At 35.2% G+C, this 27,962-nt stretch overlaps 1 pseudogene; it reads right to left on the bottom strand.

Moving 5' to 3' along the window:
- Positions 1 to 5,303: 5,303 nt before the first annotated feature.
- On the bottom strand, positions 5,304 to 25,705 carry LOC121972276 (annotated as a pseudogene).
- Positions 25,706 to 27,962: the final 2,257 nt, after the last annotated feature.

A 27,962-nucleotide genomic window follows, 5' to 3' on the forward strand; every position in this document is an offset into this window, starting at 1 on the left:
CTGCCTAACCGCAGTTAGGACTTTCCTGAAACACTCAGTCAAGCATGTTAGATCACAAACCAACTTAACCTTGAATCCTTTGCCATTATCAAAACTAAGGTTCGATCGTCGGATGCTTCCCTCACCAACACAATATCTGGGTTTTTTTGTCTTAGCAAATTGTATAGAGAAATCCAAGGCATTTTCGTAATAACTATTCTCGTAGTGTAGTTTGTTCATTTAAATTTGATTTCCTCAAGCGTAGTATGTAAGAGTTGTGGTTCTCCTTCTATCTGAGTTTTATGTGTTGCAATTAGGTCTTTAATTTGACACAAAACAATTTTGGACTGGAATTCAAAATGTTTAGATTGAAGTTCAAAATTTTTAGATTTATTTTCTTCAATAAGTTTTAAAAGACTTAAGATTTCTTTCTTAATAGGAATACTAAGTAAATTAAGTTGACTAAATCTTCTGTTTAAAGAATCTTCTTATTCTTTTAGGTATTATTTGTGTCTATTGGACTAAAATTTTAGATATTTGGTCCAATAAGTTTTTTGTTTATTTTTATTGAGAATCTAAGATAGTTTCTATACTGAGGAATACGTTTATGATAGTGTTTAGGCGAGGATCATCATTATGTAAGCAATTAATGAGCATATTTTAAGATCTGACATAGCAACTATATTCACGTTGGTTAGACGTAATAATTTTTTTAGCGGGAAATTATAATGTTAGATCTAAAAAGTCTAATCTCTGAAAGTTTTGGAAGTCTTAGAACTAGAAGTCATCATGATCCAAAAATTTTAGGGCTTTGATGCTAATATTATTAAAGTGACTCTTATAGAATTTTTTAGTATTTTTATTTGTGAATATATATAGAGAAAGAGGTTTGATATGCCACGGCCCTTTACCTCACACCCCGTGTACAACTAAATTTTTTTTCAGTTTGAAATTTTTTATGTGTTTAATACTATAAGTTAATTCCTAAATTCTAAATGGCATAATTGCAAGCTAAAAAAATTTTAAAAAAAAAACTACCAATGCATAGGTCCACACTGCTCCGCAGCAGAAGGTCGGTAGGTTAAAAATTTTATATATATATATATATATATATATAATAACAAGCTAATTAGAGTAAATAGTTATTGTTGGGGCAATCAACTCCTTGTCAAGATTGACCAAGTTGATTAAGTTCAAGTTGACTCTAGTTAGGATTTTGATGTTTGACAAATATATTAAGTTGGTTGAGTGAAAAGTCAAGTAGGTCAAAATTGATCGGATACTTAACAAAATATGAAGAGTTTAAGTGGGTCACTGTTGCCCCGACACTTGGCAATCAGAAGTCCAACATGGAGTTGGCACGATACGAAAAGTCTAAGTGAGTCACGATTGACCAGATACTTAGTAATCGGAAGTCAAACAAGGAGTTGGCATGAGACATGAAATCCTAAAAGATCAAGGTTGACCGACTAAGCAATGAGGAAGTCCCGGTAAGTCAAGATTGATCGGATGCTAGACAACATGAAAGTCTCAATTGGTCAAAGTTGACTATATTCTAAGCAACAAGAAGTCTCATCAGATCAAGGTTAACTATATGTTAGGGAAAAAAAGTCTTAGTAGGTTGAGGTCAACTAGATACTAAAATTCAGCTTTCATAAGATTGAAATAGGAGTTTTAGTCTATTGATAAAGTGTATTGATCAACTAATAGACGTAAAATCCACAAAATAGGGTTGCAAAAGTAATTGTGTTACAACATTGCTATAATAATTGTGATACAATACTACTACAGTAGTACTATGATATTTTGTTACATTACTAGTGAACGGTATGTTGCTATCATAACAGTCGACTAATGTATTCAATTAGTCGACCAAGGGCTATAGAAATTAAATAGAAGCGAGTTGATTCAATTATTCGACTTGATTAATGATGACTGATGCAGATCAGAAATTGAACAGAAGCTTATCGATTCAATTGTTTGACTCAACTGATTGCATCAATCGATTGATGTTTGATATCAATCGACTGATGTTGATCAAAGTTGAACAGAAGCAGGTCGATTCGACTGCAAGATTCGACTAATTATTATCATTCGATTAATCGAATTCAACAGACGATTGATGTTGAGATGAATAGAGCCATTGAGTTGATAGGTCAAACACACATTCACATCAATAGTGGATCAATCAACTAATGGGTATAATCAATTGATTGATAGGCGAAAATTAATCCCAACCTAAAAACTATAAAAGAAGGGGTTCGAGGAGATTTTCTATGCCGATGCTTGAAAGTTTGAGGATGAAGTACTGGTATATTTTCAAACCAATAAGAGACATTTCTAAGTAATCAACAATGATCACAAGTAAGATTCTGATAAAGTTGTTACTTTCATTGTATTAGTTTTTATGAATTTATTTTCTTATTATATTAATTGTGAAAAAGTTAGAAGAGGCTTCTTCACTTCTTGAAGGTATCCGAGAAGAAAAAGATTTAGTAATGATAGTTCACTAGGGTTAATTTTGGATTAATCATCTTAAGAAATAGATACCAAGTAAAATCAAATATTATATTTATATATATGTGACATCAAATTTGATTTAAGTATGTTTATGGTGCATTTACAGTCCTAACAATTATGAGATATAAAAGGAGAGTAACAAAAGTAATTAATTAATTAATATTTGATTAGTTGACTTTGTTAATTATAAAATGGAGAACAAAGCTGACTTAAGTTTTAATTAAATATTTATATTGTGTATCTATAAATTGAATTATTAAAGTAATCCCTTATTAACTTTGTAATTGCCTGATTAACTTATAAAACCAAAGTTTTTGATAAAGCTAATTGTTAACTACAGATTTTTTAATATTTTAATCAATTATAAACTAAGTTTCAATAAAAAAAGTGATAGTCAGAAAATGTTTTATATTTAACCAGACTTGGTACTTGGCAGTTGGCACTTGGCACTAGGCACTTGGCACTTGGCACTTGGCATTATAACCTAATGAGTATATTATTAGTTCAGATAGCACCAAATGATTAAATCTGGATTTTAATATTGACAAAAGATTCAAAGTTAAGTGTATTTGTAATTTAATGAGCTTACCTGAGTATGCAAGCAAGTTATAGTTGAGGCTAGACAAAGAAATCCTAGTCAAGGGATTGGGCACCAAGTCCTGGTCAAGGGATTGGATACGAAGTCCTGGTCGAGTGGACTGGGCAGAAGACTTGGTAGATTAAGGACATTGGGAGAAGTCCTGGGTCACAGACAGTCGGACACCATGCGAAAGTCTAGGTGGGTCGAGAATCGGACGTCTAGCGGAAGTCTCGGAGGTCAAGATCAGATGTTGAGCAAAAGTCCAAACAAGTGTTTTACAAAAGATAAACTCTCCTGAGAAGAATAGATGCAGGCACGTTCCCCGTTAAACAAATAGTAGACATCGATCCGACCTTAGATTTCACGGGAAACCTGAAAGCTAAGACTGGACAGTCCGAGACTGTCAAATAATATTGTTTTATATTATATTATTTTTCAGTGCTAATTCTATGATACAGAATACTCTTTAGCCTAGAAGTGTTAATCCAGGCACCTGGAAGGATCTAGGTGCCTCAAGCCGATATAGGCACCTGAAAGGTATTCAAACGCCTCTATCACCTCAGCGTACGTAGCAGGATGAGGTGGCATCTTCTAGTTGGTCAGCGTATATTAGATCTAGGCGCCTCAAAGGGATTGAGGCACCTGGGACGAGATAGAGTCGACTAGGAGGAGCTCCACTCAGCGCTTGCCACGTCAGCAACTGAGGTGCCTCAAAGGGATAGAGGCACCTGAAAATGGATAAGCTGCGACGATCTTCGATCAGATCAGCTTTGATCCAATTGCCTCAATCCACCTATATAAGGTCTCAAGCAGTGACTTGAACACACTTCACTCCCTACTAACAATTATAACACTCAAACAAACTACACGCTGCTCTGAACATCGATTACAACATTGTAACACTGCTCTGACAACTATGTCCTACACAAGATCTTTTTATTTGTTGGTATATTTAATTTAAAGCAAAAGTTGTACTTTCACATTCAAGTTTTGTAATCTTTGAATTCTTAGTGGATTATCCAACGAAAGCGATTGACAATCACGAGCCTTGAAGTAGGAGTTGTCAAAGATTCCGAACCAAGTAAAACTAACTGTGTTAGTGTTGTTTTATTTTATTTACTTTCAGCAGCTACTTTAATTCTGAGTTTTGCGAAAAATGTAAAAAAAAATCACGAGCGTTATTCACCCCTCTAACACGCTTTTCGATCCTTCGTATATATTTTTTTTTTAGTTAGCACTAGATATCTGACTTACACCTAAATTTTATTATGACCAATCTGGTTCTATAGAAAATTTTCATGACCAAGGTAAATTAAGAAGTGCTCACAACAGATGGCACATTAATCTAGCATTTTTAAGTCAACTCCTATTTAGAAAAATTCATCTGTTAATTCATCGAATGTCTAAGAAATTGAAAAGGTGCACTGCCGTTGTACTATTACCTGAGGCAACCTAATGAGACTACATTCGAAAATTAATCCACATTCAGTCCAAAGTCCAAACTCAGGTCTCATGACTATTAATCTCTATCATAACTTTTATGAAAACTATGTGGCGTTTGCATTTCCTTCTTTATATGATCCGATCATTTTTTGGAAATTTTTTTATCAATCTAAAATCGAGTCGAACAAACTTTCCTTCTCTTTCTCACATCAACCCTATTGGCTCGCTCGAATGTCTCTCGTAGCGGTGTAAGGCCGATTGTGGCAACTGCGAGCTGCCTCGCTCACAGCCACGAGGTTGCTCGTGCCAAAGCCGCTACGAATTTATCGGAGTTTTTGAAATTTCCTTCTCTCCTCTTTTTTTTACCCTTTTTTTTCCTTCTTTTCTCATGAATTCCTTTCCACTTCCTTGAAGATCCTTATCCACCTTAAATTCCTTTCCATCTTCAATCCATGCCTCCACTCAGAATAAATAGAGCATAAGTATACTTGCTGCATCATCATGCATAAGATGTGAAACAATGTAAACTTAGTCTACGTTACTAATGCATTTTTTGTTGGATTACGTTAAAACTTTGCTAAGAAAAACTTAATCCAAACTTCATATCTCGTCCATAATCAAAATGTCCAAATTTCGTTGGAAAATTTGTTATAGAACTTTTCTGAATCAATAAAACATAAAACTTGAATGATCGTAAGACAACAGGTGACGACATCTTAAACAGGAAACTACAAATTCAATCATACAGCAGGTAAGGACAAATCTCAATACATTGCATAATCATTTTTGCAACAATGAATTGCTATACAAACAGAAATGCTTCTGTAGCACAGTGGTCCCTTTCTATATTATATCTCCTATCACCGCCAGGCTCCCAGCCAAAGTTATAAATGAGCAAGAAAATCAATGACAGTATAGTATATAAACATAAAAGTTAGGCAGTAAAAAAATCACTCTACAAAGATCCCTCGACTATCACCAGGTTTTGTTATCTAGCAATGGAATTTAGTTTTTTATACATTTCCGAACATGAATAAGAGAAATCTGACATAGCTCTGTGTCTTACTTCTCCCTCACCACGTTGCATTGCTTCTGTAGGCTCCTACAGCTTTCAGCTTGAAATCTGCATTATCCAAGGCAATCCTCCTCTCTGTGGCATTATCCTGCTCATATGTGTTCCCTTTTCTCTCACTATCACTTGTGTCAGCAGCTTCTGCCATCTTCTGCATGTACTTTGGATTCCATTCCTCCAATTATCGTTTTTGTTGTTTTTGCTCATGATCCTACCGAGCATCGTCCCACTTCAACTTTAAGTTTAGCTCTTCAATTTGGCACAGAACAACCGCATGCAATGCTGCTGAGAAGCTACCTATGATAATCTTGGTGCTATTAAGTGGAAGACTCTCTAACTGGTCTTGCCAATCATGTAGCAGGACCTTGATCGGGTAGTCAGGTTGTTCTCAGTGGAGATGATGCCTCCTTCCCACTGTTCTCAAGAGGGATAATGTTCAAATTCAACCAGCAATTGAGGAATTTGATATAGTTTTTCTGATGATCGATGAGTTTTTGTAACTGTGAATCCCATTCTCCTACTATATTTCTAAGCTCAAGAGTTCGTTTATGATGTTGTTGAGTCGTCTCTCTAAGAGGAAGTTGAATGTCAATAGTTCTTATGCCCTTTATCAATTTAAGCTGGCTGTGATGATGTAAACACATCGTTTCCTACATCCTAGACATCCTGTTCAAATTGAAATGACGAAGGTAAGAAATAAGAAACTAATTAAATTTAAGATGAACTTGTGTTAAAGAAATTTATCATGTGTAAAATCTGTCATATGTTGAAATGCCTTTTACAAGTAGAAAACATGAAATACTCAGGTGCATGGGAATTCTCCATATCTGAAGGTCGTCATATGGTTTGATGCACCATGAGACTAGAACACGTTTTAGAACAATGTGGTGCTACTTAGGAATCATCAAAATTGATGAACAACATAACAGCTAACTAGATTTTGTGGATGCTAGCTAATAAAAATCAAGATAGAACTAGAATTGTATCACTAGCAATTTATTCTAATTAGCTACATTCCTAGATCAAGAACAAAAGACCACAGCATGTCTAATAATCTGAAATGCTGAGAATAAAAAGTATTTGGAAGCCCTAACAATGGTCAGTGTTTTCTGCAAAAGGTTGACCTGCTAATTTTATGATTAACCCTAACTTAGTCTATCTCAAAGTACTCTTCGTCTTACAAACTCTAATGCTAAACCTATTATCATCCATATTTCATCGGCATGTAAAAACAAGACAATTTCAAAAGAAGAAAACAAGGGCGAGTTTAGTTGAAAAATATGAAGTTTAAGGAGGCATAATGGTAACCTTAATTTGTAGGTAGGTAGACCTCAACAAAAAACCGTATTGTCATTCTTAAGCAATAAGTAAATTTATATTCCGGTACTGCATAATCAAATGGAATGCATTGATTCAGGTAAAGTTCTAACCTAAATATCTTATGGATAACTTATATTAAATTACAAGAAAAAAAATCATATCCCAGAAGCTCTTTATCCTAGAAAACTATCTTTTATATATGGCAAATTTTGCACTGCATTCAATATATACTAGAACTGATCATGCTGAGATATGATACAGCCTATGCAAAATGTTGCTTACATGTTTTCAGTGTCCAAACCAAGGAGAAGATAAAACAACACATCTTAGGATTATCAGAAAGAAATATTTTTCGAAGTAGTAATGAGACTATGAGAAGTTTGTCATATGTAGTAAGATTCAAACTCCAATGACCTATAAGTGAATGTAAGTTAATGTTGAAAATTAATATAAAATATAACTATTAATTTAATAAATTAATACTAAACATTTTATTTAATATAAGATTAATCTAATATTAATCAGTTCAGTTAATATAAATTTAATCTAATAGCATGATAATCCTAAAGATCATGTTATGAACCAAACCCACCCATCCCACCCCTTCTATGTAATGCAACACGCCATCCACGAAATGCCCTGCTTCTCCTTGCACATGCTAAGCCAGCCACTTCTTAATGTTGACGGGAAATCAAATAATGTAACAAGGGAAATAATTTTGAAGAAAATAAATTGAAGATAAATTTCATATTAGTTCATTCACAATAAAAGGAAAGAAATTGAAAATCTTGAAGAACAAAAAATATTCAACATTGACACATATGCAATAAATGAAAATAAATTAGAAAATATTCAAGATTGAAAAATATTTAAGATGAGCACATATGCAATAAATGAAAATAAAGTGAAAAATATTCAAGATTAACAGATCTACAATAAATTAGAGATTTGATTTTTATTATTTGGTAATTAATATTTTTATTTTTATAATCAATGGGGAATAAGTATATTTCCTACCAAGATTAGTTTATTTTCTTTATTAAAATATTTATCTAAGTATTTACTATGAGTAGAGTCTATAAAAGTCTTGAATTTTAATCATCTTTTAATCAATACAATTTCGAATTTGACTTCTCTATGTGAGAGTTTTTCCTTTAGGTGAAGTTATTTCCTTCTCCGCTTCATCAACTTCGTTCCTAGTTCATGGGTGGTTCAGTAGTTTGATTTTGGTGTTGGCATGTTGCGTCACTTCTACTACACCAGATTCCATCCATGCAATGCCTCCCTTCTCCCCAAGTGCAATGCCAAATCAACTCCCTTACCTTTCCTCGTGCAACTCCTTTAGTGAAAGCCCCCTAAATTGAAGCACTGGGATTAATTTCTCGCTTTAAGATGAATCTCACTACATGCCTACATTTTCTTGTTATTCATGCCCTTCTTTTAGAGCCAAAGTCCATGTACTGACTAAGATAGGATTGATATCATTCAATACCAAAATGATTTTGACCACTAATGTTGATCCCTTCATGCCAACGATTGCCATTTTTGGTTAATAGGTCAAGTGATACATTTCTCTTGTGCTACCTTAAATAATGACCTTGTTGTCAGTATCTACTCTAAATTCATTTCAAACTCATTTAAGAGATATCTAACCCATTGAGTCACGTAATCATAGGTACTCCAAAAAGCTCAATTGTCATCCCTAGTTAGGAGCTCTAACTAAAATAAAGACCATGAGCTATCAATCTCATTGAAGGCTTGATGACCAACACTTATGTGGACGAGAATGTCTTCTGATCAAATTTTGAGAGAAGACTTGGAGCTAAAAAAAAGGAAAGTTAAAACACCCACAATGTAAGTGGTTGTTGCTGTAGCCAGATGATGCTTCTGCCATTTTAGTAAATACACATCATATTTTACTTAAATGACCAGGTAGATAACTAACCTATGACACCAATCCACTTAGTCAATTAATCAAGCTATTTTCATAATGTAGCCTCCTCCTCAAGTTGAAACTAGCCTAAAAGATGACTTTCTCGACAAGACCAGTACCCAGTGCAATTCTCTCATGTGATAGACTTGATCACTTCATTCAAATGTTTCAAGTAGTCTCCAGTGCATAGTTTTGTGATGCTTTCAGATTGGTGATATGATTAAACAAATTTTGACTAGATTGCGATTTGGTTGAGAAGTGCAATATGTTTGTGATACACACATGCAAATCAATCTCTTGGATGTGTTGCCTTGGTGACATCTAAAACTTTGCTCGTAGCCTTTTTTTTGCTCACTGAATATATGATATTGTCTCCTTTGCATGTTATGACCATTGAAAAGAGAGATGGCAATGGGGCGGGTTGAAACCCGACCCCTAAACAAACCCCTAGCAGGGGCGGGTTCAGACCCGCCTAAACGGGTCTCAAGGCGGATCCGGAGCGGGTCATGGGTTTAACCTGGCCCACCCAGACCCACCCCATATAATATTTTTTTTAATTAATTATTAATTGAATAAAAATTGATAATTAATTTTTAATTGAATCAAAATTGATAGATTTTAATTTGTGATAATATTTTTTTGTTACAAAATATTATTAATATAAATGTTGAAAATAAATTTAATGTTTAATTAATTTTTAAAAATTATTTTGTATTTCCAAAAAAAAAAAATATGGCGGGGTCTAGCGGGTCTAACCCGGATCTGCCCCGCCGGGTTCGTGGGGCGAGGCGGGTCCCGGGTGTGGCCAACCCCGCCCCAACCCGGACCCGTTGTCATCTCTAATTGTACAACTTCGTTTCCATTTATCATGATGAAGCGTCCATTGTTGACACCCATAACATCATTCCCCTCCCTAAAAGGATACATCCTCAACAATGAAGGGAAATTTTGTCGAAGCTTGAGAGTGGGCACATAGAAGGCTTTCATGAGTAATAATGCTAAGCAACGTAGAAAGCATGAGTGAAGAACACGAAAGAATTGGTTTGGTTGACCCCTTTATCCTTGAAATGTTTTGAGGTATGGGATGTTAAAACAAGATGGATTTTAAAGCCTAACAATAACATGAATTTGTGTACAACCAGCCGATGCATCAAGTGCTGGGAACAATATAAAGGAGCGAGCAATCAATTTATTAGGAAGATGTTGGATTGGTTATGCTTAACTAAACCAAATCCTTAGTAATGAAAAGTGGCCTCATGATGTTTGGCATGACAGTAGCATTTCATCCTTTGTTGAGCTTGCTGTGAAGGAGAGCACAATGAACACATCATTTGATCTAGGGTGATTCAAAAGCTTTCAAATGTGTAGCACTCAATATATAAGGAAGTTAGTTTGGGAGGAGGAAGATCATATGCTTTGAAGGAAGTAGCTTGCAATGCATAGTGATAACTTTGGTTGTAACAATATTCAACCCAAGCAAGCCAGTGATGCCTTAACCAAGAAACAAGAACTTAAGATACATCTCAGAACATATTTGCAAACTCAATTTGGCCATGAGATTGAGGGTGGTATGCACAACTGAAGTTGAGTTGTTGCGCAATGCTTAAGCAATTCCTTCCAAAATGTCTCTAACTCTTATTCACAACTCAGGAAGCCCAAAACTCCAACATATAATGAAGAGGTACAGTAGTTGACTGATGATGTAACAGGCTAACTAGGCATACTAGGAAAACTTATCAACCTGATCTAGTATCTTTGTCATGAGATTTACAAAGACCTGCTGAAGAATCAATATAGACTTTGCACCCAAGGTATTGAATATACTTCTTAACTAGTAGCACCAATGCAAAGAAGGGGAGATACTTGGGCAAATGATACCATGCTGCAGCATTATTGATCAACAGTCAAACACATCATCTTGAATGATACCATGCTGCAGCATTATTGATCAACATTCAACATCATCATTTTGGAGTTAAGAGTAGCAGTAAAGTCATACCACTCAGACTTGTTCCTAGAGAATATGACTCAGTGGTAATTCCCTGGGTTCATCAAATAAGGTATTGAAGTAACAATCAGTTCAAGTTGAGTTCAAGTCATGTTCCAGGAGCAATCAACAATGCTTGTAGTTGTGTAACTGTGCTTCCTCTTGATCCACTTGTAGTTTGATATCACAAAGTCGCAGTTGAATCATATAGCTATGGCCTTAAAATCCCAACTTATTGTGTCAAGTGTACTCAACTAGTTAACTACAAGAATAAAATTGAATCTGGTAGAGGAAGCATATAAAAATCAGCATGGATAGGTCTTCGTCAAGGTGTATAAGGCAGTCAAACCAACAATATGTATTAGAACATGCATTTCAACTATCATTCCTTCATATTCTATGTTCAGCCTACCATATCAGACGTAAAAAGGAAAGGAAAAAAAAGGCATAAACGTGCTTTAGCATAAGTATAAATACATTTACCAGAAACACAATAAGTAACAACTTACCCATTAACAAGTTCCACTAGCGTGATATATAGGTGATGATCACGAAGACGATTTATTTCTGAAACTGTTGCATCCATTGACGGCGTATCAAATATATATCTTATTTGCAAAAGACTTACAGCTGACTTGGTTCTTTCCAATGTTGTCGAGTTAATGCCACGTTTTTCTAGCTTATTCAGCATGACTAACTATTTCTTATACTCCTTTTTCATAAATTGACCAGCCTGTATAGAGACTAAAATGTAATATGATATTTGACAATAGAAGAAACTGAGAAACAATTCAGCAGTATATGAACATTACTTGTACAAGTTTGCTTGAATATGTTAGGTGTGAGTAAGAAAGAATTTGCAGGACACTTACAAGAGCAGATTAGGAAGGAAACAAATTTCCTCAAGCAAACTAAAACCTAGGGGATGCTCTGTAGAGAACAAAAGAAAACACATGTACAAAAAAATAAATAAATAAATAAAATTAAGCTCAAATGCAACAGACAAAAAAAATGTCAAAAGAAACCCAAGGACATCTTAGATAATCAGTATGTGGGAATTATGTCTATACCAGACTTTAATTAGCAGTTTACTAACTGCACCAACCAACAGCCAAGCATATCTAGCAATTAGCATAGACCAAAGCATGGGGTGAAAATTTTGTTCCTTGCCAATGAGCACTAAAAAAATTATTTGCTCCATTTGTATTGCACAATACCAACCATGTACTACTAGTATTGTGCAACACAACTCTCATCGCATAGCCACTTGGCGGTCGGCTATAAGCTGGCCCCGTGATTTACCTCCCTGGGACGGTTTGTGAGGGGCGCCTGGGGTTGCTACAATTTTCTACAATAGTATTGTGCAACACAAGCTTTTGTCTCACCCTATGAAACAAAATCCATCCCCAAATGGGTGAGAAGAGAGAATAGAACAAAGACATGTGATAGCAAACTGAAGATAGGTTCATGACAAAGGGCCAAAGGTGGGATGCACCATGAGGCTTTGCATGAGGCTTTCGATATGGTCAGCATTGAGTTCAATTGTGCTTTAAAGATCAATGGTGGAAGTGATAGCATTAAAGATATATAATAAGTCAGTTCAAATGAAAACCAAATTGAGACTGAAAACCACCTCAATTCCATTCATTAGTAGCCAATTAGATCTTAATATTTGCTAAATAGATACAGATTTAATGGTATGTCCACTCATTAAGTCCTATAATTAGGTTAGTACCGGTCTGACACTGAGACGGTAACATTCCAAGTTGATACCGGAACCCATATCAAAACCAAAAATTTTAACTCAGATGAAATAAGTAAATGTCTTAAATTGGGGCATTTTTAGATGATTATTATCAATTGAAGACAACATAATTGGGATATGAAACTTTGTTTCCAAGACACCCAAAATAGTTAAGGGTAAATGGAAAGAGACAACTATTTGAAGTAGCGAGATATCCTCATTTGTGTCCACACAAACCCCTCTTTAACAAAACAAGCGCATCAAGGACCTGGAAAGAATGTTCCATTCAGGTTCAAACTTCAAACAACACAACAATATAGCAGGGTCCAACTTCTTGCATAGATAAAATAAGTTTCTTGTTTTGGATTCCTTCAAGAATCAATAATGGTGCCACACCAAAGAAAGAATATATATGAGCTACTCCAAATTAGCCTAATAAAAGAAGGGAACTAGATGTACTAGCCTCAAAAAACATGGGACAAAAACTTCATTTTCTGTAGTAGTTTTGGCCCTTAGCCAGAATAGTGCAATTTCAACACTGTATTACTTGGCATGCTTCAGCAAGCATCAAAATGGGAATTGATAAGTTTAGATGGGTTTTAATCCTTTAATACTCTTACTAGTTAATTTATTCTAAAAATAAGACTAACAATTAGATAGTAAATTAAATTAAAATTTTAACATGCTACATTGCTCTCATAGTTGACATGCTTTGACATTGGTGATGTATTGTGATGAATTTAGATGAGTTTTACACATTTAACCCATTTTTACTTAGATTTATTACTACTACGAAAATAATATCAATTAGATAAATTAAAAATAATTTTTACTCATTTTTTTCTTTAATGCATGATACTTCAGCATTGTTTACATGCAAAAAATTAATTTTCATAAGTTTTACCGCTTTAATTCACTTTCATGATTTACTACTTACTAAGATCATATCAATTAGATACTTAAACTAAAATAACTCACTTATTTTATATTTAATGCATGTAGAGATGAATTTACACAATTTTACTTCTATAATCTTCTTCTACTTAATTACTTTAAAAATAAAACTATAACAATTGATTAATCAATTAAATTAAAATTAATGAAAAAACAAGCTAAAAAAATAACAAATTATAGTTTGATGTTATCATGATGCATGTCGAGTGTTGAAATGTGGCAAGTGTCAACACGGTATGTTAGTTATCAGTATGATAGCACAGGCAGCAAAGAACAAATTAGTCGTGTCAATCAATATTAGATTTTGATAGTTTATCAAAATGGTACTTTTCGGCCTTGTTGACTTGCACAAAATAAGATTTCAAACAATGTTGTTAACTACTTAACACAAGTATCCACATAACCATTGTATTCATTTGTGTACTAGGGTATATGTAGTAGATATATGACTGTATATGTATTCCACTCCATCAAATAACAAAACACAGTGTGCTTCTCATTATTCATTGCATTGTTGTAACAAAGACATTTACACTACTCAAAATCTGAGAAGCATGATGGATCCAGCAATTGAATGTGGATTGATTGAACTGTAGCAAAATGCAATGATCTTAAATCACAACTAGTAGCAGCTGTTTCTCCTTGGTTACATCTTCTTTGATCTTAAATTTCTTTCTTTGATCAAGACATTTCCGATCAACTAAGGGACTTTTGGTCATTGGCATTTCCAATTGTGCCATTGTACAATCAAACTCTTGTGTTTTGATAGACTGAATCTCCATGATCAGCTTGAATCATTGTTCAATATCACTTGAACAACCATCCTTTTTTGGGATCAAATTTTTATTGATCATTGTCCTTGAGTAATGATTTCTGTGAAGAGGCAGTTAAGGATCTTGAGGTGACTTGCACATTGCTTTTTTGATTCCATCTTATATCTCATCTTCCAGTAAGTGCTCTTTGTGCTACTGCTCACCACCACCAGCAACAGGCTACTTCCCTCCTTCATCATCAGTCGATCTGCCTTCTATAGCGAGTCTTTAAGGTTTACAACGTTGTTTAAGTTGTGTAGAGGGTCATGGAATTAGTTACAGGCAGTCATCTATGTAAGCATGGGCAGTGACCACAAGGCAATCCAGTGGCCCTCTTATTGTGAGTGCCCAATCTCCTCTCAGTAAATGCCTGGATAAATTACATCTTTAATTTGAGTTAGAGTGTGGATAAGATGATTTATCTGTGATTTTGGCTGTAGAGAAATTTTTATTGGGACTTGTGGTTGTTGGCTAATGAAGATATTAGGAATTGAGTCAATTGACTAATCTTCTCCTTGCAGCAATTTGGTTGAGAGGTGTCATATTGTTGTGATGTTATTTTAATTGTAGATTTATGTTTGACCCTAAGATTAGTGCTCATGCTTGTTGCAGATCAGGTTTCAGAGGAGTTGCAATGGAGGTGGATGCTTCTTGTTTGTGTTCCTCTGGAACATCATTGTGCATGATTAAAACATAAAATACTATCTAATTTGTACAATAATGAATGTTGTATTGTTTTTGAAATGTGGTCAGAACAAAAATTAAGATGTCGAGCATAGCAAACAAAACTTAATTAAGTGCTAAGTCATGTGTACACATAATTGACGAATTCCTTTTTATCTGGATGATTAGATACTTTTTGTGAAAGACTAAATTAGAAGCAATGTGCATTGTAGCCTGCTTCTCACAATATAGGCTCATCAATTTTATAGTATACTCAACTGGGTCATCAATTGTTTGAACCAACTAAATTCTCAAGTGGCAAGAACCACGACCTTATATTCTACCTCCACACATGAACTAGCATATAAAGTTTGTTTCTCCTCTTTCAAGATATCATATTAGGTACCAGAACAACTTAATAGTGCAATGTAGATGACCAATCTGTGAGACAATTGTTGAATACTTTAGCATCTTTGACTGTAGACTTTAGTGTAATTAGCTTAATCGTAGGGATTGTAATTGATTAACTTAATTGAAGGGATTGTGTCGAGATTATAATTGATTGTAATGAGCAATTGATAGGCATAATTATAGGGTATCTTATGTATATAAATACCTATACATAATAAAAAAAGGATATAGAATTATCCTACCTCTTTCTCTTTTACATTGTATCATAGCAAGTTGATCTTTCTCTGACCTAATCTTCTGTTTTTTTTCCTTCTCTGCTTGTTTTTTTTCTGCTTGTGCTACTGAAGGTCCTCGTACTGCCACTACCCGAAACTCTACCACCACCGCTACTCTAATCTACTACTACTCAAGTTTCTGCCTCTGATTTTCTCCTACAATGTTGTCTTCATATTCTAAACATAATTTGGATACCACTATTAAATTGAATAGAACCAACTATCTCTTATGGTCACGTTCATTTGAATTATTGCGGCATCCCACAAGAAGAAGTATTTTTCAGGACCTCCAAACGAAGAGAATGATTAGGCGTGATGGCCTATACTATTTAGATTCTGTTACACCTGCATGTTCCCGTCCACTCTCAGCAACTATCTCCTTATTAGTGGCATTGTCATCTAGGTCACTCATGTCCTTCGTCTCTTAAAAGTTTTTGTTCAACCTACTGATTTCCAATGCTGTGAATTTGGCAAACACCATGGCACGTATTTTCCTTCTAGAATTGATAAATGTAGTTTTTTTGCTTTTGAACTTATTCATTGTGATGTTTGGGTACCTTGTAGAGTTGAGTCTAGAGGGTTCAGTATTTTATAATTTTTATTGATGATTACTCATATGACGTGGTTATATTTACTAAAAAAATAGAAGTGAGGCTCCTGATGTGCTAAAATCATTTTATAATGAAATAAAAATCCAATATTTTGTTGATTTACGCACTCTTCATACTGATAATGCACTTGAGTCCACTTAGAAAACTGTTTCTACATGCTGTGATTCTCATGGCGCAATTCATCAAACATCTTGTTCATATACTTCCCAACAACATGGGGTCGCTAAATGCAAGCACCGCCATATTTTAGACATAGCTCATACACTTCTTGTCACATGCATATCCCTAAGTATTTATGGGGCGATGTTGTTCTCACAGCGTGCTTCCTTATTGATAGGATGACGTCTACCGTGTTACATGGGAATATCTCATTCTCATGTCTTCATCCTGACAAACCTATTTTCTCTGTGCCTCCTCGTATATTTAGTTGTGTTTGTTTTGTTCATGATTTTACTCCTAGCTTGGATAAATTGTTTCCTCGATCTATTAAATGCATCTTTCTTGAATATTCTCGTACACAAAAAACGATATTGTTGCCTTCACCCACTCACAAAACGTAGTTACACCTGTGCTGATGCTATGTTTGTTAGTTAAAACCATAGTTTTCCCTCCATCTGGCTCAGTCATCTAATACATTAGCATCTCCTCCATTACCAATCCCACCATCCATGTCTTCCACTACAACTATTCCATCTCCTAAACCATTGCAGGTGTATACAAGGTGTTATTAGTCAGAACCTGTCTCATGTCCCTCGCCTCCTCTTATTGCAGCTCCTAATGCTCCTCACCACTCCGATATTGATCTACCCATTGCTTTTCGTAAAGGTATTCGTTATTGCACTACTCATCCTTTGTCTAACCATATCTTGTTTGATTACCTTGGTCCTGCTTTCCGCGCTTGTGGTGTTTCTCTCATCTACAGAAGTTCCAACTTCCTACTCTGAGGCTTATCAACACTTTGCTTGGCGAACTGCAATGGACGAAGAAATATCCGCACTTATCTCTCATGGTACTTGGAAGCTTGACTAGGGGTGTAAACGAATCGAATCAAACCAAATAATATGTAAATATTGATATTCGACTTCGAGCTCCAAAAATATATATGATATTTGAAGCTCGATTCAAAGCTCAAAATAGAAATAATTAGTTCGATTCGAATTGTTCGAACCTTGATTTAAGCATATTCCAACTATAATTCGAAATGAATTAAATTCGAATTTAGTTCAAATTATTCGAACCTTAATTTGAATACATTTAAGTTAAAACTGTATAAAAATAATTAGAATTCGATTCGAATTCGGCTCGCAAGTGATTCATGAACAATCGAACCAAATAGTATAGGTTCAAATTCGGCTCAAAAAATATTCAAATATGTTCGAGTTCTGCTTGAATTCGATAATTTCAAATACAAATTGAATATTTTTTGAGCCGACTCGAAAAGCTCGCGAACCGGCTCGATTTGTTTGCACCTGTACTTGTGACTGCACCACATTTCGCTGGTATTGTTGTCCGTCGTTGGGTGTTTAAGTATAAAGTTGGTGATACTATTGATCGATACAAAGCTCGTCTGGTGACCAAAAGATTTATATAAACTTACGGTGTTGATTACTTTGAGACGTTCTCTCCCTCTCCCGTCTGAATTCTATTAGAGTTTTGTTCTCCCTGATTGTCAATCAATCTTGGCCAATGTGTCAGCTAGATGTGTAAAATGTATTCCTTTATGGCAATTTGCACGAGACCATTTTCATGGAGCAATCTCCCAGGTATGTTGCTAGGGGGAGAATGCTACTATGATTTGCAAACTTAGAAAGGTTATTTAATGTCTTAAACAAAGCCCCAAAACTTGAGCTTGGTTTGATAAATTCAATAATATAATCAAAGTTGTTGGCTTCAAGCAATGCAAATCTAATCATTCTGTGTTTGTACGACATAACACGAATGAGATTTATTTGCAGCAACACTTTGTTACTAAGGATATGGGGCATCCTAAGTATTTCTTGGGAATTGAAATTACTCACAACAAATATGGAGTTTCATTATACCAACGGAAGTATGCTACATATTTACTCAAAGAAACTAGAATGCTTGGAACGAATCCAATTGATACTCCTACGGATATCAATCCAAGTGTTTGGGATGATACTGGAGAATATTTGAGGATAAGGCAAAATATATACGGCTTGTTGGGAAACTCATCTACACATCTCCTTTGCAGTTGGAATGGTTAGTCGTTTTATAGATAAGCCAAAGCAAGTTCATTGGGATGTCGTGATCAAGATTCTGAGGTACATCAAGAAATCTCTAAGGAAAAAGATTGTCATTTAAGAGAGAAATGAGCACCTAAAGATCGAAGTCTATTCTAATATCAACTACCTTAGATTAAAGACCGACAGACGATCTACTTCTGGATATTGCACTTATGTAGGGAGAAATCTAGTAACATGGCGAAGTAAGAAACAAATTATTGTTGCTAGGTCAACTACCGAAGCTAAGTACAGAGCCATGGCTCACAGATGTTATGGTTGAAGAATTTGCCTGAAGAATTAGAATTCACCTACAATGAACCACTGCCTATGTACTTGAGAACCAAGCGGCTATTCACATTGCAAGTAACCCGGTTTTCATGAGAGGGCTAAGTATCTATCACTTTATTTGCGAGTGTGTAATAAGCCAAAAAATTGTCACTCCATTCATATCATCATCCAACCAAGTTGTTGATGTCTTTACTAAAGTGTTAGGAGGAAAACGATTCTCAGAACTTTGTGACAAACTAGATATGATTGACATATATGCTCTAGCTTGAGGGAGAGTGTTGAATACTTTAGTGTAATTAGCTTAATTGTAGGGATTGTAATTGATTAGCTTAATTGAAGGGATTGTGTCATGATTGTAATTGATTGTAATTAGCAATTGATAGGCATAGTTATAGAGTGTCTTATGTATATAAATACCTACATATAAATAAAAAAAAAAGGATATAGAATTATCTTACCTCTTTCTGTTATACAACAATCTTTTTTATCTGCATCTTTGTACCCTTCAATATAAAAAGGTTACGATCACATATAAGACTCTTTCCTAGAGGTACCACAAAATCCTTCTAGCAGACTCCTAATGATCATCACATGAAACCTCTACCTATTTGCATTGTTCACAAATATATGCCTATCTATTTTGGTATATAGAAGGTCCTCAATAGTCTTCAATAAATTTGCAACTGTATATGGATGGTTCGAAGGAGGATGAATCTAACTTCTTCAAAGGCTTCTAATGTTTCAAGTGTATGGGTGCCACCTTTGAGTGTTATTGTCAAGGATTCCTCATCATCAAACCTTTGAATTATGATATAAGATTTTACAAAAATACAACCCACAAGGTTATTTCTCAACAAACAAGAAAAGAATATCAGCTTATTTAACTTGTAGAAACCAAAAGAATGAATAAATATTATAGAACAAACATGAAAAACTTTCTGATTAGGAGTTTCTTACATAATCTCATGAGTATAATATTTCTTATTCACCAATATCAATGAGAGTTGTGCAAAAATTCATGCATTACAATAGGAAAAGAATCTTAGTTGGTATTAGGAATCAGGAACAAGTTTTTACCAATCTATAAATTAAAGAAATAAAAAGGCCTGAACAAAGCTTTCCCTTTTAATATTCAGAACTAAACAATAAATGCTTTCCATTTCCACAAGAGTTGAGAGAGGCCTGTAATTAGCTTCAACTAGAAAAGTACTCTTGTGCAGCTAGACATGCAGTTTACCAGGAATCAACAGCCAACAAATTCCAAATAAACAATACAAACTTTAACTTAGCATAAAAATATGTAAGAAACTTACCTTAACTTCATCAAAAAGTTTTTTCTCCCATGCGAGCATCTTGCCCAGGATAGTTGCATGTGTTTCCAATTCATCATTATCAAAGTCATCTAGTGCAGTTTCTTCTTGAGAAATGCCCTTAAATGAACGGTTCCATGTAATAACTCGCATGAGCATTGCTGAGTGATCAATATGTCCTGAAAATAGCACAAGTACAAATTATCTCAATATAATTATGTTCATCACTCATGCTTATTGTTAAAGGAAAAGTAGAAATTTGTATTTTTTTTGGATTGTATTAATTACAATGTAGATATTTCTTTCTATAGAGGTTTACAAATGATTTGCTAAAACAAAAATGGAAAAATGAGAAGACTTGATTTATTCTACTTATTGAAGATAAAATAAAATCTTGAATTTTTTCCTTTGAGTTCATTGCCTCATCCAGTCTTATTTGTTTCGTCTTCTCAAAGTTTGTTTGACTAGGTTGAGTTGGAAGCTAGACTTGGAGAAGAAAGCAGACATCTAACATCCAGAATGAGATTTTTGGTAGGTGCAAGGAGATTTTTAAGTAACATTTTGCTTTTGAAAAAAAAAAACAGTTAAGGACTCTTAAGAAAATTTTAGGCTAATATTGGACAAATTCAAGAAAAGAAAAGGATAGATTTAAAAATAAATTCCAGACAAGATTGAAAGAAAGAACTTAGGTAAATTTTAAAGAAGGTTTAAGCAAAATTTAGGGAATCTTTAAATAAATAATTTAGGTAAATTTGAAGCAAAGAATTTTAAAAAAAAAGTTTAAGAGGAGATAGCAGGAAAACTTTAGACAATGTTTAAGCAAAGATTGTAGGAAAATTTTATGCAATATTTAAGCAATAGGCAAAACTTTTTGGTAAATGCTTAGACTACATCATTATCTACTACTTCATAATGGTCATTATAAGTCAATATAGTTAGATTGACATGATAAGGAAAAGGATCGATTATGAGAGAAGCGAGAGAGACATATGTTAATTGTAAAGTCCTCAAATCAAAAAGCAAGACATACCTCGATTTGGTAGCACTAATTTAGCAACCTACACAATCTAACAAGAAAGGATGAACATGAAGACGTTCACTCTTAATAATAAATGTTGTTTCCATAGAGCCCTTGATTAGATCCAACTCATACCAAAACTCCACATTGAATACTTACAAAGTTGCATGAGTAACCAGGGTTCAAAATCTCAAGTTGTGCCAATGTTTCAATCTTTGATTGAAACGATACTAGTATCATGCCGACATTTCGATGTATGGTGCTGGTGATAAATTGGCGATGGAAGAAGAAAAGAGATGAATGAAAAGAAAAAGATAAACAACTATATAACGAAGCTCCTTGTTTGTTTTCCATTTGAAATGGTACAATTTGGGCATTATCTTATAAAGGCAAACTATTAAAAAAACAATATTGTTTCAATTTTAACATGCTAAGAGGGGTTGAATGTCAACATGAAAAGATACTCAACACAAGAGACATTGTCTCGGTGTCGAATAGTATCAAGTACATTTCAATCGTTTGCATGGTAGCAAGGCGCGATACTGTACGAGATTTTATACCATATAAGTAAGTTAGTAACTAAACCTCCCTTTCCATTATATAGAGAGATATCTAATTCCTATTCTGACACAATTCTACACTAATGAGATATGGTGTGACATTCTCACTAATGAACATCACCCATGTGATAGACCTTAGTTGCCCCCACGGCCTAGCGGGGTTCGTTCATGCAAAGGTGTTGCTGCAAATAGGTCTGGGGTCAATTCCCAGCAGGTGTGGAATGCATGCTAGTTGCCTCGCATGTGCTACTGTTGTTGGGCGAAGCCCCCCGTGATTTACCTCCCTTCCCGACAATAGGGGGTCACCCTAGAGGGGTCGCCGAGGTGACGGTTTCACCTTTTTGCTGTCAATTGGTAGACCTTAGTTGTATAATTTCCATCACACATGACGGAAAGAAAATAAATATACTTTTAAGGTATAATAGAAAGACGATCATATTTCATTCTTACAAACCTAAAACTAAGCAAAGGAAAGCCCTCGTGTTCTCACTTAAAAGAAAAGGAACGTTTAGTAGTGTTAACCATAAGTCCCTAACAGACAAGACTATATAAGCCCCAATAGTCTCTTGAGAATGAGCCAAAAAAAAAAAATGAGAGAAGTCACTTACTCACTTTATGCTTTACCTTATATTAATTTCAAAAGGAAAATAGAGATTTAGAGCTAAAGCCAATCTCACACTACAAGAGATAATCTCTACCTCAACTAATGGTTTCTCTCTTGAAACCAAAGGATCTTTCACTAAACCACGATATATGACAAGGACCATTAACTAAGCAAGGATACTTAACACCAAAAGAGCTTCCTGATAATTTGCCCCATTTAAAAATCATGTAACAGGATAGTAGTCATATAACTACAGAAATTTTTACTGATACATCTCCTGGAACCGATGATCCTTTAATCATACCTCCTAAAGAGATCTCAAACCATCCTTCATTCAAGACTTCTAAAGAACAATACACCATTCCAAAAGTCACTGATCATGACCTAGACATGTAAATTATTAGACTATCATAGGAGCCTAAAAAGAACCAACCATATTAGAAAAACTAAAGGACATATTTAAAAAATAAAATTAGTAAAATTTCTTATAAAATAGTTATAATAAGACATCTATGGATATACATCCATTTATAATCACTTTTGAGATGTAAAGGTCGTCAATATATGCATTTGGATGCTTTTTCTACTTCTATCAACCAAGCTAAGAGCCTTGCTGGATGCATAAGAGAGACATATATAGATATTAATAAAAGAATTATATTGAGCAATTATTATTAAGCAAATACATTGATGCACCTAGTTGACTAAAAGTTAACTTTAAAGGCTATGCATTTATTATCCCAAGAAATTATATGAATCCTCTAAAAGCATTTACGTACATTCCTCGATCCTTACTGTAAGAAAAATTAATTCTCATACTTGCTAGCTTATTTATTTTTGGAATAAAAAATATGCTAACCCCACTTAGTGGGATAAAGCTTTGGTTGTTGTTTTCAATTTAAAAGATATGTTAATTTAGTAGGAGATATTAGAGTCTCAACTCATGTATGTTAAATTTTTGCAGAAGAGCTGCAACGAGCATTTCTACCTCTTAATCAATCATTGTGTTTCCTTACTCATTAGAAACCAAATGAGGGGGGAAGAAAATAAAGTTCAAGCTCAATTCCTTAAGAACCAAATTGACAAAAGAAAACGCCCAGTACCTTATTCATTAAAAGGGACGACCAAGGAAATATAGAAGAATTCATGTTAGTCAAAGTTGATGATATAAATGTTCCTTATGCTTAAAAACCACAACCTAAAGAATGACACTGTCAATTTATCATCTAGAGTTGAGCTCTTCTTAGTAGCCATGATTCAAAAAAAAAAAATGACAATTCATCTAGAGTTGAGCTCTTCTTGGTGGACACAATCTAAAAAAAGTATGCTGATAATTCATTAAGAGTCAAGCTCTTTTTAATGGACATGATCTAAAAAGAGATGTTGACGATTCATATAGAGTCGAACTTTTCTTAATGGAGGAGAATGACATGGTTTAGAATTGGATTTTAAAACAAAAGGTTTAAATTAAAGTTTAAGATTAAAAAGTTTGAAGGTTTGTTTGTTTTGTAGAAAATAGCTTAAACTTTTATAAGGAAAATCTATTTGTTTGTCCTGGCTGTGATAGAAGGAAAATATCTCTTTCTTCCTTTTCACCGCCTTTAATGGCATAAATCCACTCCATTAAACCGCCTTTAATGGCATAAATCCACTCCATTAAAGCCCCTCCAGAAGCCCAGTGGGATGGGCAATGGGAATTGAGAATGGGGATGGTATGTATGATAAGCAATTGGAAGGTCTAGTGAGGATGATAGGGTTGACTAGAGGAGTCTCATGCGGTTCACAGATATGAGGCAATAAAATGTCCTTAAGGGGAGAGAGGAGTGGACTACTTAGCTGGAGGTAATAAGTCATTTACACCTAAAATGCCCTATATTTTTCATTGACCAAAAAAAATGTTTATGTGACCATGATCTTTATAGCATGCCGAACACCAAACAAAGAAATAATTTTTGGAGAAATATTTTCCACAAAGCAAACAGACACTAAATCTTAAAGCTTTTAAAAAATTATAAGTTTTTATTTAAAGTAGTCATCTATTACCACATCATTAGGGAATAGGTTAATTTTTTAGAAGAATAAGTCTTTTTCATTCTATAAAAAGGGTCTCAATCCCTCATGTAAAATATTCTCAATTTTAATAAAATCTTATGATTTTTTTTATCTCTGTGAGTTTTAATTTTTTTTTAATTTCTCTATGTTTGATAGCAAAGGAGAGCCTTAGTGCAGGAGTAAAGTTGTTGCATTGTGACCTTGAAGTCACGGGTTCAAGTTGCGGAAACAACCTTTTGCAAAAATATAAGGTAAGATTGCGTACAATTGACCCAATGTAGTCTGACCCTTTTCCCGCATTGGCTGGGGCTTCGTGCACCAAACTACCCTCTATGTTTGATAGCTAATTTGCTAGGGTGGCAGCGTACTCATTCAAATGCATGGGGAAAAAGACCACGCTTCTCGTTGCCGGTAGAAGTTTAGTAAAGCACTAATGCTAATAGGTAGTCAAGCATAATTTAGTTCCTACTAAAACAAAAGGACGAGAAAAAACAAAATCTATCAGGAAGATTGCACCGATTAGAAATATCAAATTTCAAAAAATCAGCAATTCGCTTACCTCTATTGTCAGCAAAATTTGAATGGTAATGCAGACGAGTTGTCTCAAGCATCTTTGTGACTTCCTGAGCAGTCTCAGACGCCTTCAGGAAATGGTCGTCCAGTTCAATCAAAATCTGAATCAGATTAACACTGGTGGGCATGGTTCTATTCTTCTTGAATTCAGTTGCTCCAGCGGATGTAGGGGACTGGAGCTCCACTGCGACGCTATTCTTAACGACCTTCTCGACCGGCTTAGATGGTGACGGAGGCTGCTCATTCACCAGCTTTGTGGGCGTGAGCAGGGTTTCCTTGCGGTGAACATCAGCCCTAGGTGGAGGCGTCTTCTTGACGTTGACCATTTTGTCCTGCTCCACCTCTCTTTTTTGCGGCCAAGTAGTATCTTCTTCCGGTTGGCTAAGGGTGGGCGACATCATATCTTGGTTCACCCTGAAGAAAAAGTCCCACGTTCCGGAAGCCTCGGCGGGTAGGCGGGCTTCCTGCGACTGAGGTTGCAGTTGAGGGTGAACGCGAGGGGGCGGAGAAGATGATGTCATCAGCGCGATCGCCGTCGTCCTCCTCTTCAATCGTGGTGTCGGTGGGAATTTTACTAGGAAGCTTCCTTTTGGATTTGGGTACCTTAACGTCGGCAGGCATGCTGGCAGCGCGCTGAAGAGAGGTAGCGGTGGCGGAGTCGGCCGGAGGAGGAGGCGGGGGCGGAGGAAGGGTCTCCAAGGGCGGCTTTATTCCACGGTTCGGGCCCGGGGAAAACCTGAAACGGGTGGGTTCGGGAAGTTAATTCGATATGGATTTGGAGATTTTTAAATCTCCAAAATTAAATGGTATGGACAAATTATCTCCATTCTCGAATCTGTCCGTTTTAATAATAATAATAATAATAATAATAATATAGTGAGATAAAAATGAAATACATCATTCCTAAATTGTATGTCTTCTATCATTTGGCTCATTCGATGCTACTTTTTTCGACGTCGCTGCTTCCTTCTTCGCGTCGATCTCCGTCGACGCCGCTCCCTTCATCTTGTCAATCTCCTCCGACGTCGCTCCCTTCGAAGCAACAACACCTCCGGCCTCTCTAATCTCCCATCATCGCTCTCTGTCTCCCTTCTAAGTTCAATTTTTACCCTGCGCCTCTCTAGTCTCCCGTTATCAGTGTGGTGGACTATATTTCAAGTTTTTATTTATACCAATTTCTTTCTTCTCTTTCTTTCCCTGGATTCATGAATTCTACTTCAAAAAAATATTATCTTGTTTTGTTTTCTTTTCAAATACAAATGATATTTTGTTAGTGTCTTTTGGGATGACCTATGCTTATATGCTAGCTAGAGTCATTAGAATCATTGTTTTACTCTGCTTTTCTTTAAAAGTATAGTCCTCAAAAAAATTCATCTGTAATATTACCTTGTTTTGTTTCCTTTTCAATTGCTAAAGAAATATTGAGGACAAATCATGTAGTTTTCTCTTGGTGGACCTATCTGTTGGTGTTAAGAAGGTGAAAGGGTGCCTCTTCCCCTTCACCTTCCAACCCTTTATATTCCTCCATTAATGGAGGTAGAGGAAGATGAAGAGTCATCTTCCTCTATAAAATAAGCGTCCAAGGCAATTTGTGAAGGAGGGAAAAAATGAGATGAGCACAAGAGAGAAAGGAAGAGGGGACTTGCTATGTGCGAGTTTTTGGGCAAAGCCAATGAGAATGAGTTCGTCCCATATGAAAGGTCTCTGTGCAAGGTTCGTCCATATGCACAAGATTGTAAGAGGATAGAAGAACATTCAAGATTGGTATATCCAATCTCGCAAGAGGAATTTGGTTTTTGAACCATGAAGAGCTTTCTGATTCTGTGATCATTCTTCCGTCAGCAAGTATTACCGGCTCCGATTGCATATCTGCGGGAGATCGTTGTAAGTGTTTATAGTTTTCGTGTTTACTGTTTTTCATGCTTAGAACTGTCATCAATAGTATCAGAGCGATGGCTAAGCATGAATCACTTCTCTTCGTCGAAATGAAAATCTTTCTGCCATCGTCGCTAAGCAAGATCACGGCTGGGTTACGATCTGTCGTAGTTGTCGAGTCCCAAGAAGTTGCTGGCTATCGGCTTCCGTGGTCGGAGAGTGTCGGCGACCACGTCGGGAGGCTGACAATCGAAGGTAACGGCAATCGCGTTCACCGCAGCAGAAGAAGAGAGTGTCGCGATCGTGACAGAGAAGAGAAGAAGCTATGTAATCGATTAAACTAACAAAGCACAGTGAATCTGTGTAATCGATTGGATTAATCGATTCAAATAGTTTTTTTTAATCGATTGAGATAATAGATTAAATGAAGATGAACAATATTAATTATTGTTCATCCGTCAACACTGTTTGAAAACGATTGTTTTAATCGATTAAGATTTCATGCATGAACAGTATATTATGCTAATCGTGCGTGAACCGATTGCTCACTATTAATCAATTGAAATTGATTAATCAAAGTTCGATTAATTGAAAATTGAACTATACCAGCTTGATCCCAGATCTGGTTCAAATCATTGGTTGGTTTAACCAGACCAGTTTAATTCAATAATACTGAGCTCAAATCATTCGTTGGTTTAACCAGTTTGGTTTATTATTGAATTAATTGGGATGATTTTGATTACATAAGTTGGTTTAACCAAAATGATTAGATTTATTCTAATGGGTCAAACTTAATCCAATACTGTATTGGATTGATCAAATGGATCTGACTTTGATCAATAAGTCTAAAATTGACTTAAATAGGCTTAGATTAACAAAACATAAGTAAGAAGTCATAGTCCAGTTAGATTAGTTCTAATGAGGACATTGGACAGAGTTCAAGATCTGGGTTTCCAATCAACCGATCAAATGGATCAGTCAATTTAGACTCCTATAAATCAAGAAGATTTGTTTTTCTTGATTAATAATGTTGGTTTCATGTCTATATAAATTAAATAAAGTCGGTTTTGTACTGGTCAGTTGGTTTTGTACTAACTTATTTAATTTCAATTAAAAGTTGGCATGGATGATT

This window comes from Zingiber officinale, chromosome 4A, assembly GCF_018446385.1.
Source record: "Zingiber officinale cultivar Zhangliang chromosome 4A, Zo_v1.1, whole genome shotgun sequence".
NCBI lineage: Eukaryota > Viridiplantae > Streptophyta > Magnoliopsida > Zingiberales > Zingiberaceae > Zingiber > Zingiber officinale.